The following is a 19434-nucleotide window of genomic DNA, read 5'->3' on the forward strand; positions in this document are numbered from 1 at the left end:
CCTAATCCGGAGCAAAGTGTGCGGCTGGATGCCGATGCAGTGCACCGGCTTTCAGTCGCGGCTACCCAGTTTTTGGTCCGGAACCTGAGGCGGCCTCCGCCTCAGGTTCCAGACCAAAAAACCCTGTGTGAACTTACCCTTAGTGTTACTGCCTATAATTGTTCATTATCATGAGTTACAACATTCATGTGAATGGCACGCATAGTTTTAACTATATACAATTGCTGACATATATTCTTCTAGATTGGACACAAGTGTGTGTCATGGGTGTAAGATTTACTGGAGTTATCCATATATAGTGACAAGGATGCTCAAGGTTCTAAGACACACCATCATTATTGGTAGAAATGACTGGCGGACACACATGTGGGTCATGTGATTATTGGGGGTCACACTTACATAGTGTATGCATCGATGGACAACACACAGAGCCAGATGGAGTCCTTGACATCTAAACACAACTTTTATAGGTTTGAATAGACACGTTACAAAAATACAGTAAAACATCTGCTTTGCTTTTTTTTTTTGGCTTTGAATTAAAGGGTTGAGAACTCAGCAGGACCATCTTTGTGAAAGGTAGAATATGTTCTTTATAACAGATATGAAGAGATTGTCTAACCCCTTTTTGACAGGTTTTTTTAGTGATTTGTTAAATAGTAAATACAGGGTTAAGTCTCCCAACTTCTAAAACCATAAACTTTTCCCCCTATTTATTCTCAGAAGATGTTCTTGGAGATGGAGCTCCATTGTTGTACAAGGTACACAGCCTGACTAGGACGGTGAGCTCCTGAAACAACATTACACAATGCCCTTGTCTTATTTCCATTCACCATTGTCTTACCATGGTCCACACACAATGTTCCCTCTAAGGCTTTCTAGCTAGTGAGGGCAGAAGTTCAGGATCTGGGCGCCGCTCCTTCTAAACTGGACCTTGCAAATTACTGGCCAATAAATATTACTGTACTGAACCAAATAATTCATCCTAATATCTAAAGTAGTTATTGGGTTATTGGTAACATTACTGGCGTCTAAGGCAGGGATGATATCAATGTCTGCATCTGTGGTGGTGTAAGGCAGTCAATAGGTTAATTTTACAGATGAGCAAAGTTTTGGAAAATTCGATTCAGCCGCTTCTCGGGATTTCCTAAAAAGATTTGATTTGCTCTGCTCCGCCCTTCTCTCGCACACTTTGTGTTCAGTTTTTAGATGTAGCCATCTTTGCTTCCAAGAGACTCTGTCTCTCTAACATGTTTTTTATGCGCAGTCATGTGACTTAGTTGAAAAATAATATCACTTACATTTCCAGACTTCCATTGCATTTTTGGAAATGTGTTTCTCCCATCAATTTCTAAACGAGTTTCAAATGGAATGGAGAAATGTCTAACTTTCACCTTCTGATACATGTTTTATATTCTGTTATATAACTTTCACCTTCTAATGTGACGTAATAGACTCTGATGCCTTGGTGCAGATTATACTTAGTTACTATAAACCAATCTATATCAGTGTAGTTGCCACGGTCACAATACGATTGCGTTGAGCACCCCCGGGAGGTATATGAAGGTGGTCTATCTGCTGCAAAGAAACACATAAGAAGTGTCACATAACACAATATTACAGCAGGTCTGATATATAATAATGATGTCACATCAACTCTATAAATTCTGTTTATCCTGGGAATAAACCCGGCACTACAACTGACCAATCCCTGTTAGACAGCTTTCATAAAGGAGGTTATTTAGCAGATATTTTATCAATCAGGGAGATTTTACCATTTTAATTCTGTATGAATGGAGCAGCTGGTTGTACATATTTGACCTGCCTCTCCATAGTGATTGGAACATGAGACCATTGTTCTCATAATCCAAGGGGAGGAGGGTACCAGTAGTCAGGACCCCATTGATCAGACAGTTCCCCCTGTCTAGTCTATAGGGAACAAGTTTAAATCCTCTCAAAGTTCAGTGTCAAAATAGAAATCTGTTTTCCAATTGTCCCGACTACTGTGAGCTCTCAATACCAGTCAGTAGCATGAAAGGGGCTCATATGTCAGTGCTCCCTGTTATTGTTCTTCCACAGGGACTGAACAGTAAAAATTTAAAGCAAAGAATAATAGTTGTGGAATTGCTGTCGTTTTTAATGGCATAGATACAATTGCAGTGAAGTACAATAAAACAAATCTTGGTACCTGATCGTGTGGAGGTCTTGAGATATCACACAGTCTCATTCCCTCTGCACTGTACAGTATCTGAAGTGTAACACCACAAGGAGCCAAGACCAATACAGGTCGGGCACATCAGTCCATTTGGGGGATAACCTCTTTCTGCTTCTAGAACTGAAGAAGACAAGCAGTGAAATAATAAAGAGAAGAGAGGAGCGAAGAGTAAAATGTTCAATATTCGTTTCGAGTAGCCGCTCATTATTCGACTACTCGAATCGAATATCGAACCCTCCTATAGTCTATGGGGGTAAAATGCTCGTAGGCAACGTTCGATCAAATTACACTTACCAAGTCCACGAGTGAGGGTCGGGCTGGATTCTCCGAGAAGTCTTCTCTGTGCAGCGTTCCCGCGGCGTCTTCCGGCTCTGAATTCACTCTGGCAGGCATCGGGCCTGGGCAGAGCCGACTGCGCATGCCCGCACTATAAGAAAATGGCAGCTTACAGTCAAAACGGCCATTTTCTTTTTTTTTTTTTTAAATGTAGATTGTGAGCCCTCATAGAGCTCACAATGTACATTTTTCCCTATCAGTATGTCTTTGGAATATGGGATGGAAATCCATGCAAACACGGGGAGAACATACAAATTCCTTGCAGATGGTTTTTTGCCCTTGGCAGGATTTGAACACCAGGACTCCAGTGCTGCAAGGCTGCAGTGCTAATCACTGAGCCACCGTGTGGCCCCCTAAAAAGTTTTCTTGTAGCGTGGGCATGCGCAGTCGGCTCTGCCCAGGCCCGATGCCTGGCAGAGTGAATTCAGAGCTGGAAGACGCCGCAGGGAAGCTGCACGGAGAAGACTTCTAAAGGCAGGAGAAGAACCAGCGTTGATTGGCCGACTGTATAGCATTTGGCCAATCAATGCTGGTTCTGCATCAAACTTTTCCATTCGAATAGCGAGTGGTACTCAATCGAGTACGAATATTTAGAATACCGTAGTATTCGATCGAATACCTACTCAATCGAGTACTACTCGCTCATCTCTAATAAAGAGGACTTGCTCCATAACATTCCCCCATAATATTTCCCATGTATGACCCTATGAAGAATATTCTTCCTCTCCCTTTAATAATAATAATTCCTTTATACAGTGCTCAATATTTTAGAGCATTTTACAGAGAAAACTTGAAAAATTGCACACTGATACAAAACAAATGATGAGGAGTGACTGAGGACCCTGTTCACAAGAGCTTGCAATCTATGAAGATGTAAGAGGTAAAGGGTGAAAGTGTCTGCACAAGGTCCATCTTTTATACATACATATTTTCCAAGTAGAGATGGACAAACCTTATGAGAGTTGTTTAACAAATATTTGAAAGGTTTTTCCACCAGATTTGTTGTCCCAGGCTAGACAACATAAAAAAACTGAAAATGAACCATGATGGGAACAGATGTGAAATCAAAATTGTGTTGTTGTTTTTTAATACCAACAGTGTGCTATAGTGGAATGTGATGGTGGACCAAGCTGAAAGTGGTGGCAGCGGTGGTTACTATTTAGGAGAAACAATCGGTATCAGCAGCAGTACAGTAAATGGAAGAAGTGCCTGGTCAGGCAGATGCAAAAGCTAGAATATCTTTGGAAATGGAAGGGATTCTATGACCCTAACAACAAAACTTGGGTGGCAGAAAATAATCTGGATAATCCGGCCAATTATCCTTGTATGGAAGGAAATGCCACATCAATATCATGTTGGCAGAGTGACAATTGACACAACTTCCCAAAAAATGTGTGTTTGGTCTGGCTTACAGCTAAAAAAGCTGGACTATCTTGCAAAATTGATCGTTGTGTCTGTGGTTTGCTGCATGCACTTATCATTCACCCTATTCTGCTTCTCAAACTGATGCTCCAGCATGTGCAAAAGTGCCACTCAATGCCCACCTCACCTTGCAGGGGGGGGGGGGGGGGGTGGAATCAATGCCTTGCCCTGGTAAAGTTCGGGTGCTAAATGGTCCAGTGTATATAAATTGGAGAATGTGGATAGGTTCTGCCTCATATTGAAATTTTGCCTGCCCTGCACCCGTGAGTTGATGTCAGTACTAGAAAGCACATTTTTAAACTGCGGCATCTGACGCTCCAGATATTGATCCACTGGTCCATGACAGCTAATGTATTGTCCATGTCCATAATTGATTCTCCCTGTATTGATGGTGGCATGCACCTTTTCCCATATAGACATTTACATGGTGATCCCCACATGGCCATCAAACGTGGGCAACTTTAGGGGCCACACGGTAGCTCAGTGGTTAGCACTGCAACCTTGCAGTGCTGGTGTCTTGTGTTCAAATCCTGCCAAGGGCAAAAAACCATCTACAAGGAGTTTGTATGTTCTCCCTGTGTTTGCATCCCATATTCCAGAAAAAGACATACTGATAGGGAAAAATGTACATTGTGAGCTCTATGTGGGGATCACAATCTACATTTAAGAAAAAAAATAAAAACGGACAACTTTCCTCTAGAAATGATGGCAGCTAAGTATTCTCCATGAAGTTGGTGCGCTGCCATGAATTCCAAAAAGTGGCACGACAATGACTGCATTGCCAATAACTTGGCCAGGTAGGCGCAGATTGAGTGTAGGTGGAGGAGAAGTAGATGGAGATGACAACAATGGATGATAATCTGACAATAACTACCATATTTTAGGTGTGGAATCAATGTGGCCTGCCTACAAAGATGATCATGATGAAAAGGAATAGAATGGTTGTGCTTACTTGGTGCCATTGCTAATTCGACTTTGCCAATTATACAGAAGATGCCATTATGGAATAACCCAGTTCCTACTAGTGTGCCTGTAGTTTTGAGTTTTCAAATTTTGCATCTTGCTATCAATGTTCAAAAAGATATGCCTACATATACTGTAGCTGCTGCTACCAAAACCGGGAACATGTCTACCCATGCCACCACCACCCGAGCTTGCCTTAGATCTATTCCAGTCTCTTGGATGTTGGGGTGAAATTATTACAGCGGCCAACACCCTTTTCATGTGTCATCCTACCATCCTAATCTGGTTGCCAGGTCTTATCTGTAATAGAATCATCATTGGATTCTGCATCACCGTCTAGGCATTTGGTAACTCATTATGCAATGGGATTCCTTACACTTCCTAACAGAGTTCCCCTAGTGGCCCTACCAGCACTACCAGCAGTAGCACATCCCATGCTACTACTAACTCCAACAGTCATGTCTTCCAACTCTACCTCTTCTACAACAAAAAACAATGGCGGCTCTCATCTAACTCATCAGAAAGAGGAGGAAGAAGCAGAAGCCTTGGGCTATGAGGAATATCTCTCTAAGCAGATGCCACATGACTAATAGGATCTGTGATAGTGAAGATAAAGGAGACAACATGGTTATAGTACAGAAAGACAGCATGGTAAAATACATGTTAAGCAGAACACACAGAACCTTCACTTAACCCTTTCCCGTCGATGCCATTTTTTGATTTTCATTTTTCATTTTTGACTCCCCTCCTTCTAAACCCCATAACATTTTTATTTCTCCGCTCCCAGAGCCATATGAGGTCTTAATCTTTGCAGGACAAATTTTTCTTCATGATGCCACCATTAATTATTCTATATAATGTACTGGGAAGCTGGAAAAAAATTCAGAATGGGGCAAATTTGAAGAAAAAATGCATTTCTGCGACTTTCTTACGAGCTTCGGTCTTACGGCGTTCACTGTGCAGCCACAATGACCTGTCCCCTGTATTCTGTGTTTCGGTACAGTTCCAGGGATACCAAATTTATATGGTTTTATTTACATTTTGACCCCTTAAAAAAAATCCAAAACTGTGTTAAAAAATGTTTTTTTTCTAAAAGTTGCCATATTCCGACGGCCGTAACTTTTTTATACGTCCGTGTACGGGGATGTATAGGGCGTCTTTTTTTGCAGGGCCGGGTGTACTTTTTAGTTCTACCATTTTCGGGAAATGCTTTTGCTTTGATAATTTTTTATTCAAATTTTTATCAGAATCAAAACAGTGAAAAAACAGCGGTTTGGCACTTTTGACTTTTTTTCCCCGCTACGGCGTTTACCGAACAGGAAAAATATTTTGATAGATTTGTAGAGCGGGCGATTTCAGACACAGGGATACCTAACATGTATGTGTTTCACGGTATTTAACTACTTTTATATGTGTTCTAGGGAAAGGGGGGTGATTAGAATTTTTAATACTTTTTAATTTTTTTAATATATTTTTTTACTTTTTAATTTTTTTTTTCTTGCATTTATTAGACCCCCTAGGGGTGCTGAACTCCAGGGGGTCTGATCACTAATGCAATGCATTACAATGCTAATGCATTGCAATGCATTGCAAAAAAATCATCATTTCTTTTGCACACTGCATAGACCAGCCTGCAAAAGAAAGGGATTGCAGGCCGGCCGGGAGCCTTTAACAAGGCTCCCAGCTGTCATGGCAACGAGACGTCGGCCCTGGAGCTTGCTTGAGGTGCCGGCGATCACCGGCAAAATGGCGGCACCCATGCGCCGGAGAGGTTAATGCCTCCGATCGGTCTGGGGACCGATCGGAGACATTAGCGCCAGTTGTCTACTGCTTAAAGCAGTAGACACCCAGCGGTTACGGCAGCCGCCCAGTTCCCGGGCAGTTACCATGGTTACACACCTGGCATGCGCCATGCTATTACGGCGGATGTCGGGAAGGGGTTAATTTTTTATTTATTTATTTATTTTTTTTATGTAGATTGTGAGCCCCACATAGAGCTCACAATGTACATTTTTCCCTATCAGTATGTCTTTTTGGAGTATTGGATGGAAATCCATGCAGAAACGGGGAGAACATACAAACTCCTTGCAGATGGTTTTCTGCCCTTGGCGGGATTCGAACCGAGGACTCCAGTGCTGCAAGGCTGCAGTGCTAACCACTGAGCCACCGTGTGGCCCCCTGGAAGGGGTTAATATTTTTGTTCCCCTACTTTCCAAAAAGTCTTTATTCTGTGGCAGTGCTACCGGTGTGTCTGTCAAGACCGGCAGTAGTGTAGCTGTGGCCATACACCACATTACTGAAGACATCAACAAATATTTGGTATGTAAATCGTTCTGTGCTTGTAAACCTGGAGCTCGAGAATCAATAAATTATTTAATTTTCCAAACTAGAGGTGCGGCAACCCCGTAGGAGTATGGCAAAGGATAGAAGTTGTAATAAGTCTCCAGATAATTGTTGTAGTTACAATGTTGACAATTCTGATGGTCTTCTCTACCAAATCTCTTAGGCTCCCAGAGCTACCAAAGTAATGAAGTTGGGATAGTGGTGGTAGTAGTGTCTCAGAGTACAACCTGTGTAATGTCTCCTGACTGTATAATGGTGGAGTACTATGAGTAAGGGGCGCACTGCCCTGAAACATGTCAGCCAACCTCCATACTTTCTGTTGGCAATGGATCCTTGCATGTGAAAGTATTTTATTCATGTTTTAACAAAGAAGATTAAGTTATTTTTTATGGATGCTGGAAGTGTTACCATCATTTTGAGGTATTGTTTTCCCAGCTGGTAATCTGGGTTCTTCCATGCATCTGCATTGGCTCATACTCATATATATTGAACAGTGGTATATCAGGGTGTGGTGAGCGGTGTTTTTCTGTTTTTGTGTTCACACTTCCGCTGTTAGGGTGCATTCACACTGAGTAAACGCTAGCTTATTCTGAACGTAAAACACGTTCAGAATAAGCGGCGTCTAAAGCAGCTCCATTCATTTCTATGGGAGCGGGGATACGAGCGCTCCCCATAGAAATGAATGGGCTGCTTCTTTCACTCCGTGCAATCCCATTGAAGTGAATGGGAAGTGCCGGCGTATACGGCAAGCTCTGCTCATGCCGGAGCGTACACGCCGGCACTTCCCATTCACTTCAATGGGACTGCACGGAGTGAAAGAAGCAGCCCATTCATTTCTATGGGGAGCGCTCGTATCCCCGCTCCCATAGAAATTAATGGAGCTGCTTTAGACGCCGCTTATTCTGAACGTGTTTTACACAGAATAAGCTAGCGTTTACTCAGTGTGAATGCACCCTTAGGGTCCATTGCTATCATCCGTTAGAAAACGTTAGCGTTGGATGTCAATGGGATTTTATCTGTAGTTTGTTAGTGTCCGTTTTCACCAAATCTGTCTCGTCGGTTATTTTGTCGGTTATTTTAGTGGATATAACAATAGCACAGAGTACAACATATTTGGGTCTGTTGAATAAAGCAAACTTATGACGAATGTCAAGTGTCCGTTATTTTTTAATATTAATGTCCATGGCTAACGAATGTATGATGGATGGTAATGGATTGCCAGTAGAGATGAGCAAACAGCGTTCGATTGAATTGATATTCGATCGAATATCAGGCCGTTCGAGGTATTATAATCGAATACCACGAGGCAAACAAACTAAAAATTTGTATCCCCTCTAGGGTTGAGCCGATCTTGGCATTTCAGGATCGATTTTAAAATCCGATTTCCGATCATTTTTCATTCGAACCCGATCTCGATCCCAATTCCGATCTCAATGCAAGTCAATGGGATTTTTTTATTAATCGGAGATCGGATTTTAAAAGCAATCCTATTCACTATACAGCATGGAATCTAACAATTGAACGCTTTAATTGTTAGAATCCAGGCTGTGTAGTGAATCATTAAGTAGCCAGAGGATTTTTAAAAAATCCTCTGGCTACTTAGTCCCCCCTGGTGTCCACTTACCTCCAGAGATGGCTGCTCCGGTGTTGTTCTCGCTGCCACTCCACGCTGCAGGCTTCTTTGCCTCGCTGCTCCCTGCCTCCCAGGTTAGAAGAGTGTGGGCAGGTACTGGGAGGGGAGATGTCGCGTCTCCCCGCTCTGTACCCGCCCACACTCTCCTAAGCCACAAGCCCCTAGCCCCTTCCTAGCTCTTTAAACACTAACCTGGGAGGCGGGGCAGTGAGGCAAAGAAGAGTGCAGCGTGGAGTGGCAGCGAGAACAACACCGGAGCAGTGGAGCAGCCATCTCTGGAGGTAAGTAGCTGTGAGACATGTTAGTTTAGTCTCCCTTTAGAATGATTGGAGGCAGACGGCGCGCAGGGGGTTAAGGCTGTGTGCTGGCTGCTTCCATTCATTCCTATGGAACTGCAGCGGAGCCTTCACAGAGTATACACTATATACTCAGTGTGAAGGCTAAGGGGAAATAGTGGGGAAATAATCCTCGATCTCGATCCCACCTAAATAGATCATGTTCGGAATTCCAATCGCGATCGTGAAATTTTCTCGATTGCCGATCGGAATCTGATCTTTTCTGAACACGATCACTCAACCCTAATCCCCTCCCATCTTCCCTGGTGCTTTTTTTCACCAATAACAGCGCAGGGGAGGTGGGAAGGGAACTATGACAACAGAGGCATAAAAAAAAAAATCGGAAAAAGTAATTGGCTGCCGAAATCAGGTGACCTCCACTTTATACGAACAGTGGATTCAAAATCCGGGTTATATGAGACTGTGAACTATGTGGCTGAGACAGGGATAGATGTACAGGCAGGGTTAGCTAGGGATTTGGGGCTCTATCTCATCGGAATCCCTGTCAGCTTGCGATATGCGGGAGCTGACTTTTTCCCATCGGAATGCATTGACCAGCGTTGATTGGTCGAATGCCGTACAGTGTACAGCATTCGGACAATCAACGTTGGTTCTGCCGGAGGAGGCGGAGTCTAAGATCGGTCCACAGCAGTCTCCATTGTGGTCCAATCTCAGATGTAGAAGTGTTGAGCGCACAGCTCTGCTACACCTGAGATGTAGCAGAGCTGGCCGTGCGCTGAGCTCTGCTACACCAGATATGTAGTAGAGCTGAGTGTGCGCTGAGCTCTATGTTAGGACTGTGCGGCAACTGCAGCCGAGGGGTCGGGTTGCTGCCCGTCCCTCTGCGGTAGTGTATTGCCGCCTGTCACTCCCTCCTTGTGACGGCAGTCAGGTTTAGCAAGGGTTAAACCCTCTTGCAGCCGGAGGGTGTGGTCAGGCTGTGACTGACAGTCGTGTTGACCAACCACCTCCGTCTTGGGCAGCTGGCTTGGCCGAAAATGGACCGCCCTTTCCCTTTATAAAGAGGGAGGTTCCTCAGCCCGCTGCCCTAATGTCAATTTACAAATGCACTGCGTGTGCTCAGGATAGCTAGCTAGTTAGAAATTCTGTTAGGCAGAAATTGTAGTTCAGGTAGAACTCTATTTCCTAAAAAAGGAAAAAAAACTTTAGTTAGCTGCTTTGTGTGCATCAGGAAGCCACTGTGTGCACACTAGCTTATTGTGGACAGTCTAGCACCAAAGTGCTGTCTAGACTGAGTCCTTGTGCGGCTGCTCTGACCTACACAGGCCGCTGTGATTGTACAGAGCGAACTAGGGTGTGTAGAGGGCTGGCAGTGGCGTCTAACTGTCAGACCCTGTTCACACCAGTGCGCTTTTGTGGTCCAGAGCCCAGCGGGCTCCTTTGGGTTTCCTTTGTTTGTTTGGTTTTTTTTAATAAACCCAGCAAACCATAACACTCTACTACACCTGAAATGTAGCAGAGCTCCTGGTCAGGACCACTGGTCCTCTGTGTTTTTGTCCAGAATTTCCTCCTTGGTTGAGAGAAGACCTAATACCAACATTGTGTGTCTGGTGTCATGTCCTTACTGCTGGCACTCAGCCTAATTAATTTGGATGGCAACAGTTACCAGGATTATTGGTCAATTAGTCATAAACACGACTTTGACCTTATCACACATATATCAAATACATCCCCTACAGTGTATCACAAATGGAAGGAAGGCAGGCATTTATAGATTTATGGGTTAGGAAAACTCTTATTTAATGGTTATTTAAAAAAAAAAAAAAAAAAAAAACAATTTCATCCTGCAAACATGTAGGCTAAGCCCTCACTTGTGTAAACACAGCTTTTTTTGTTGTTGTTTTTTGATTTTGCTGTGTTTTTTTGAGCTAAAGTCCAGAGTGGATTGAGCAGAAGTGTAAGAACTTCCTACAGTGTTGGCCAAATGTATTGGCACCCCTGCAATCTTCCAGAAAATGATTGCAAGCACAAACTCTTTGGTATTGGACTTGTAGCCTTGAGATTGCTCATGCTTCCTCACAATTTTGCTTCTCAAGTCCTCAGACAGTTCTTTGGTCTTCTTTCTTTTCTCCATGCTCAATGTGGTACATGCAAGGACACAGGACAGAGGTTGAGTCAACTTGAATCCATTTCAACTGGCTGCAAGTGTGATTTAGTTATTGCCACCACCTGTTAGGTGCCTCAGGTAACAGGTGCTGTTAATTACACAAATTAGAGAAGCATCACATGATTTTTCAAACAGTGCCATTACTTTTGTCCACCCCCTTTTTATGCTTGGTGTGGAATTATATCCAATTTGGCTTTTTGACAATTCTTTTTGTGGTTTTCCTTTGAAGACAAATTAAATGAAGATAATACCAAAGAATTTGTGATTGCAATCATTTTCTGGAAGAACACGAGTATTATCTGACAGAATTGCAGGGGTGCCAATACTTTTGGCCAACACTGTATATATTTCCCATTCCTTTTGTAGCTGCTCCTAGGTTTGGCTCAAAAAAATGCACCAAAATCTGCAACAAACGAAGCTGTGTTTTCTGCAATGTGTGGCCTCAGCCTTATAATTTCTTTCAGCATTAGACACAATGGCCTGAGTCAGGAAGACTTAATAGATTTTGCTGCCTTGGAGCAGATTATTGTTGCCTTAATAAATGATCCACTGAGATTTGAAGTTTGGTTTCCATGATTACAGTAAGATTGTGTTGTGCACCCCCGAGTAGTGTAAAACTCTAGTTGTGATCCTGTAAAGATACATAAGTTAATTCTCAGCAAATAAATGTTATTGCTTTACATACTGAAAAGTTACACAATTTTCCATTATTCTTTCTGTATAAATTTAGTTTTCTAGATTCATTATTTTACTTCCACTAGATAAAGATCAGTCCATTCAGAAATGAGGTTATTTAGCAGATATTTTATCATTCATGGAGATTTTTATCCTCGAGCCTAAATTGATACTGTATATATGCACCCCCCATCCTACCTCCCCCCATTTTGTTTTTGTTTTCTTTGTATGCATAAAAATTGAAAAATATCCAAGATGGGATATGACAGTTTTTCCAATTGCCCCGACTACTGTGAGCTCTCAATTTCAGTCAGTAGCATGAAAGGGGCTCATATGTCAGTGCTCCCTGTTATTGTTCTTCCACAGGGACAGCAAATCCATCTACTGGCTCCTAATAGACATGTCAGAGAACTAGTTAGTGAGAAGGAAAGTGCTCAGGACTGGAGATGAAACATTAATAAAACATTGCTGTACCATATTCATATATAGTATCCATAAAACACATATCCTCATCATCTCTGCATTGTACAGTTTCTGATGTGTAACAAGAGGACTCAAAAGAAGTGCAGGTTGGGCAGGACAGTCCATTTAGGCGATAACTTCCCTTTGCTTCTAGATCTGAACAAAAAGAAAGTGAAATAATTTTAGATTTAGTGGGATCATATTTCACACTGTTTTACAGATAGTCTCAACACTAGCCAGATTATGGATGACAATCTAAATTTCCTATCAGTAAGTCTTTAAAATGTGGGAGGAAACGGGAGCATATCCACACAAGCAAGGTGTTATGGTCAGCAGGATTTATTTAAAAACTTAAACAACTGAAAAACCCTGCGGAGCCCTCTGGGCTACTGACTGCTAAAAACCTGGTGTGAACAGTGTCTGACAGTTGATGTTACTGCCAGCTAAATTAAACCACCAGATTTGCTCTGTTACCAATCACAGAGCCCTGTGCAGTCAGAGCAGCCACACAAATAAACAAACTGGCTAGCCTGAACTCCAGGACTAGCCAGAGACCAAGTAAACCCTGTGTGCAGTTGTTCCACCCAACCACCCAGGCAACTACTGCCAAGCCCACTCCCAGTCACCCTGTCTGAGAAGGGATGCTAACTGACCCTAATGAGTTCTACCACACACATACAAGGCAGCATGCTGCCTGACTACCAGTGGCATTGCTACCTCAGGGGTAATTTACTAGCTAGGGCCAATAATGTTTACAGGCTGACACACTCACACACTTTCAGAATGTGATCATAGAGCGCCGGGCGTCCAGACCAGCCCCCTTATATAGGCAAGGGGCGGTCACCAGCAAATAGCCCAGCTGCCCAATCCGAGTGTCCATTGGTCGTCACACATGTCCATCAAAGACTCGACCACACCCGGCTGTTGCAAGGCAGGTTAACCCCTGCAACCCTGGACTGTACAGAAGAACAGGCAGCAATGCCCATCTCATGGCCACAGCTTCTGCACAATCCTAACACAAGGGAAGAGCATACAAACTCTTTGCAGATGTTGCCAGCTTTGGGATTCAAACCTAGGACTCCAGTGACCAGTGCTAACCATCAGGCTGCCTATCCATATGATGAATGACTCTGAAGAATATTTATCCTGTACCCCACCCTCATTATGAAAAGGGTTACCCCTCACTATCAGTTAGTTTCTTATCAGGACATCCATTGTATGTAGTAAAAAATAATTTCTCTACAATGTAAGTGTTAGTTCCTGAAGGTTCTGTGCAAAGGTAACATGGTCCGTACCCATGTACCCAACTGCAATAATACATCACTTTACTGAAGACATCAGCAGTAATGAGGTATAGAGATTGTTCTGGACTTCGGGTAAACTTGGACCTAAGAGTCAATGAATGATTTCCAAACTACAGGTGGAGCAAACCAATGGGAGTATGGCAAAGGATGGGAGGTGTAGTAGGACTCTGGGCGGAGGTAGTAGTCCTCTGTCATGGTGTTCACAGTGTTTATTGTCTTCCACACTCCCAGAGCTACCACAGTGGTAGTTTCCCACATATCAAACAATATAAAACCATATAAAATATCAACCATTTATTCAATGGTCCCAGTTGGACTAGATGACTTACATTTGCTTTTGCATCTGCCACGACAAGAGATATCCAACCTGTACTGATCATTCTGTATGGTCTTGCTGCCGATGAAGGTACAGTCCATTTTACGTGAGCATGTGCATCTCTTGACCAGAGTATAAATGTTTCCATGATCTACACGTAAACGAAATAAACATTGTTACAAAAAAAAAAGTTAAAAATTAGTCATTGCTTTGGCCCTAATTATTATAAGAGCTGCTGGCACTAAGTCAATCATAAAATCTGAGAGCCTCAGAAATCAGCTGTAATCTGTGGGGAAACTAATCAGTGTTTAATTTCCCTACAGCGCCCCCACAGGAGGAATTAAATGCTACATAGTGTCTATTGATATCATGCATAGAATCAGATTTTTTCCTAAAATGACTGCTGCATGTCATTTTAGGAAAAAATGACATGCAGGGAACACTGGTAACGTGGGATTACCCACTAGCCATGCATGCAGCTATTAGGCAACCAGCCGACCCTGTGATGTCACAGCCCTATAACAACTCTCCGCCATTTTAGGTTCAGTCATTTCATATTGTACATAATGCAGTCAGCAGGCACTAGTGAAATGTTTGATAAAACATCAAAACCATGCGCAGTCAGCTCTGCCTAGGCCCCGATGCTAGGCAGAGTGAATTCCAGCTGGAAGACGCCACGGGGGTGCTGCGCCGGGAGAAGACTTAAAGGAGAATCCAGCCCGATCGCCACTCGTGGACTTGGTAAGTATAATGTTATAAAATTTTGCTTACCTCTGAAACGAGCATTTCCCCCCATAGACTATAATGGGGTTCGAAATCCGTTCGAACAGTCGAACAGTGAGCGGCTGTTCGAATCGGATTTTGAACCTCGGTCATTTTAGTGTTTGCTCATCTCTATTAAACACTTAAAATATAACTTATTAGTAAATCTACATTTAAAAGTTCAGGTAAGTAATAAAAATCATTAGGACACGTTCCTATTGTAACATAAATGTGTGCATCACGAATAACACCGGACCACAGGAACTACCACGGTAGAGAATAGTGTACCCAGTCGTGGTCAATTACTAAAAGGTGGTGTCAGACACAATAAGACAAAGGATGGAGCCTAATAAATAGATACTCCTGCCTGTAAAGTTTACATAGGTGGCTATTTGGTCCACTTCTAACAAAAAAAGAGATCCCTGGGTAAAAAGACTAGTGTGTCACACCCTTTAATTATTATAGGAACATGATCAGTGCTGCCTAAATATTCATCATGTAACCTACAGAGAATCTCGTAGTGCTAGAAAATTTTTGTCATAAGATGGACATGGTTGTATAATACATCCACCTATGAGATGTAAAGATTCTCCTCTATATTTGAATAATGTAGAGTCTTACTCAAGCATATATTTAATTAGATCTCATAGATTGTTTCTGTCTTGCCCTACAGACTAAGAAACATTGGCGGATCTCAGCCTCAGGCATACATCACTCATGAATTCACCACCCACTAGATCCACTAGGGTAGACTGACTGGGGGTACATTCTAACTAATAGTTGGAAGATTCTGCATAATGTAATAACAAATCCACACACATACTTCACCAAATTAAGGCATCACTCCGACAGCTAACGCGTTTCTTCTTGCCCTGATGACCAGCTTCATCAGAGGTGCAGTAGTAACTTTCACAGAACATAACGTTTCTGAAGCACAATCACGAGCATGGTATTTATATATTGCCCGGTCAGCCAGAATGATTAGCCACCTAATCATTCTGCCCCGGAGGGGTGGCAGGAGCAGTATCACCTCCATCAACAGCAGCCTGGGCCTAAAGTCTGATGAGCAGCTTTTTTCACCTGCATATTGAAGAAACTGTCACCCATTGTGGAAGATCCACTGGACTACTGGGCAGCCAAATTGGATTTGTGGGCACAACTGGACAAGCTTACCCTGAGAAAACTGTTTTGCCTGGGCCAGTAGTGTACCATCAGAGTGGGAGTTTAGTGCGGCGGGGGCCATAGTTACCCCAAGGATAACTTCCCTGTCCAACTATGGAGAGACTCACCTTTGTGAAGATAAATCAGGTGTGGATCAGCCAGAATTTCCACACACCAATGCCTGATGCATCAGGTTAAATCATCCATAGTGCGTCACCCAAACCTTGACAAAAGAGATTGTTTTCTTTCGGCTACCTCCCTCAGCTATTATTCTGATGCTGTCACCCTCCTGATGCCACACATCTGATGCCAAGTGCTCCTTCTTATAGTCACCATTGTCTGTAGGTACTGTTTGCTCCACCCACCTCCCCACTCTGTCACTGGGCACTCTATGGCCTCCTAAGGCTGCTGCTACCAACACATTATGTCACCTTGACCCTCTATGGTCTCTTCACGCTGCTGATACCTCCACACTCTGTCACTGGGTCACTCTATGGCTTGTTAAGGCAGCTGCCACCTCCACATTCTGTCACTGGTTACTGTATGACTTTTTCAGGCTGCTGCAACCTTTACATTATGTCACCTTGCTACTCTGTTGTCTCCTAAGGCTGCTGCTACCTCCATACCTTGACAGCGGGCACTGTATGGTCTCCTAAGGCTGCTGCCACCTCCACACTCTGTCCCAGGGCACTGTATGGTCTCCTAAGGCTGCTGCCACCTCCACACTCTGTCCCAGGGCACTGTATGGTCTCCTAAGGCTGCTGCCACCTTCACACTATCCAATGTTAAGGTTAATCCAATATAAATTAATCCACAAGAGTATGTGGCACCAAAGATCACTGCTGATGTCCTGCAATTAATGTCATGTACAATCCCGAACGTTCTTATAGAGTCACTATTTGCAAACTATGTTATTTTCAGAATATATTGTGAAAATTTTTACTGTATTTTGCAACCAATTTTGGAGTGAAGGTAAGATCTGCTGTAAATGTTGAACCTGTCTTAAAACTAGAAAACATTCACCATCTCCATCTGGTTAGATATCTTGACATTAGAAGTACTTGCTGATCTTGTCTTCTTTGGGGCTGGTATTGGCTGTAGTTTTCGCCTTTTGCACTAATATAGCCTGTATTAACATTTTATATCCACATATCTTGAATCTATACTTAAAATTGATGGCTTCTTCCATGCCATCACAGATCCTCCATGCCCTAATGAGGAGTCCTGTTGTGTGCCCCTAATACACTTGTGCCCCCCTTATGCACTGTGCATGTACCCCATGTCACTATGGGACATCAATCCAGCCAGGAGGGACATGTTTAGGACCAGACTATAGGATTCCTCAGGAAACCTGGACAGCAAGATGACTCTTCCCTGGTAGTTACCATACAGCGAGCATTATTATATAACTACATGTCATACTTTATGCTGCAATGGACAGGTTATGTCCTATCACTGCGGGGTATAATGGCAGGGGGGCGGTTTATGGAATAATATGTGGTGACAGGTTCTCTATAGTCAGATAACTTACCAGTAGGGAATGTTTCAGATTTAACATCACACACATCGAATACCAAAGAACATTCCAATACCTCTTCTATGTTACCTAAAAAGATGTCACAATCAAGACATTGATCAGTTATACTATAATTGGCTAACAAATAAAATATTATCATTGTGTTTTATATTATTATTATTATTATTATTATTATTATTATTATTATTATTATTATTATCATCAGCATTAGAGATGAGCGAGTAGTGAAATATTCGAGATTCAACATTTGTTTCCAGTAGAGCCTCAATATTCGACTACTCGATCGAATGTCAAATCCTATTATAGTCTATGGGAAAAATGCTCGTTTCAGGGGAAACCACTATTCGACTAAAGGAGAGTCACCAAGTCCATGAGTAGCAGGAGGAGAGTGTTTAAGAGGAGCGAAGTGCAGTTGAAGAGGAGCGCTGTGCAGTTAAAGCGCATGGACCCCATAGACTATAACGGGGTCCGAGTGCTTGCAGCGCACTGCCTGCACAAATGATTCATACGGGCAGTGCGCGGCAAGCACAAGGACCCCATTATAGTCTATGGGGTCCATGCACTTTAACTGCACAGCGCTTGCAGCTGTGCTGATATTCCGTTCGGGGGGGGGGGGGGGGAGGTCCTCCTGCAGACTCCTTCCAGACTGCAGGCAAGCGCCAATGTGAACCGGCCCTAAAAACAAAGTGGAAGGATTAGGACATGGCTTGGAAAGATTGATAGACCCACAAGATAGTATTGCAGCATCCCTCCTGCAGAACCAGCGTTAATTGGCTGAATCAAATACAGTGTATAGCATTCAGCCAATCAACGCTCGTTTTTCAGGAGACTCGTATTTGACGAGGCGGAGTCTAAGATCGGACCACAATATTAGAGCAATCTACATTGTGGTCTGATCTTAGACTCCGCCTCGTCAAAGACGAGCCTCAGGCAGAACCAGCGTTGATTGGCTGAATGCTATACACTGTATTTGATTCAGCCAATCAACGCTGGTTCTGCAGGAGGAATGCTGCAATACTATCCTGTGGGTCTATCATTCTCCCCGCGCCGTGTCCTACTCCTTCCACTTTGCTTTTACTCGTCCTGCAGAACCAGCATGGATTGGCTATACACTGTATAGCATTCAGCCAATCAACGCTGATTCTGAATCAAATCTTTACTATATAGATATAATACTAATAGTACTAACAGTACTAATCAATACAAACAATAATTAAGACAAATATCTTGTCCCCCGATGTGTCATATAACTTACCTGTTACTGCAGCAGATAATGAGAGGAGACTCAGAATTACAAGCAGGGAGATCATTGTTCAGCTCTTGAGGACAGGTCGTATTGTGTGATGGAAATCTTGGTTGAGGTTCTTCCTTTATAGGCTTTGGGCGGACATGGGAGGATCTTAATGTTATTTCATTAAGAAGCAATAGCTAAAGCTGAAAGAAAACCTGTCACCAAGTGCAAACACTAAATGCCTTACATCATTGTATGCTTTGCCCCTAAATAATTTGGTGTTTTCTGTTTTTTTTTTTGTTTGTTTGTTTGTTTTGTCTAATATATTGCCCTGGAAGTTTATAGCGCTGATTCTCCAAGTGGGCGGTGTTCTTTGGTTTTTCTCTGAGAAAATGAAAGGTTCTCACCCCATGTAGAATCAGAGATAGTTTACATACATCTTCCAGGGGTCATATCTTTTGATTTTAAAAAGAAAAACACTGGCTTGTTCATTGGCACGGCGAGATACAATTGATGAATGTTATTTAGCATTTTCTACTTGGTGGCAGATTCTCTGCAAAATGTAACCGTTGTTTCACTTTTCTTTGCAATTGCACAGGGAGGGGTCTCCTGAA

Source organism: Leptodactylus fuscus, chromosome 6 (genome assembly GCF_031893055.1).
Source record: "Leptodactylus fuscus isolate aLepFus1 chromosome 6, aLepFus1.hap2, whole genome shotgun sequence".
Lineage (NCBI taxonomy): Eukaryota > Metazoa > Chordata > Amphibia > Anura > Leptodactylidae > Leptodactylus > Leptodactylus fuscus.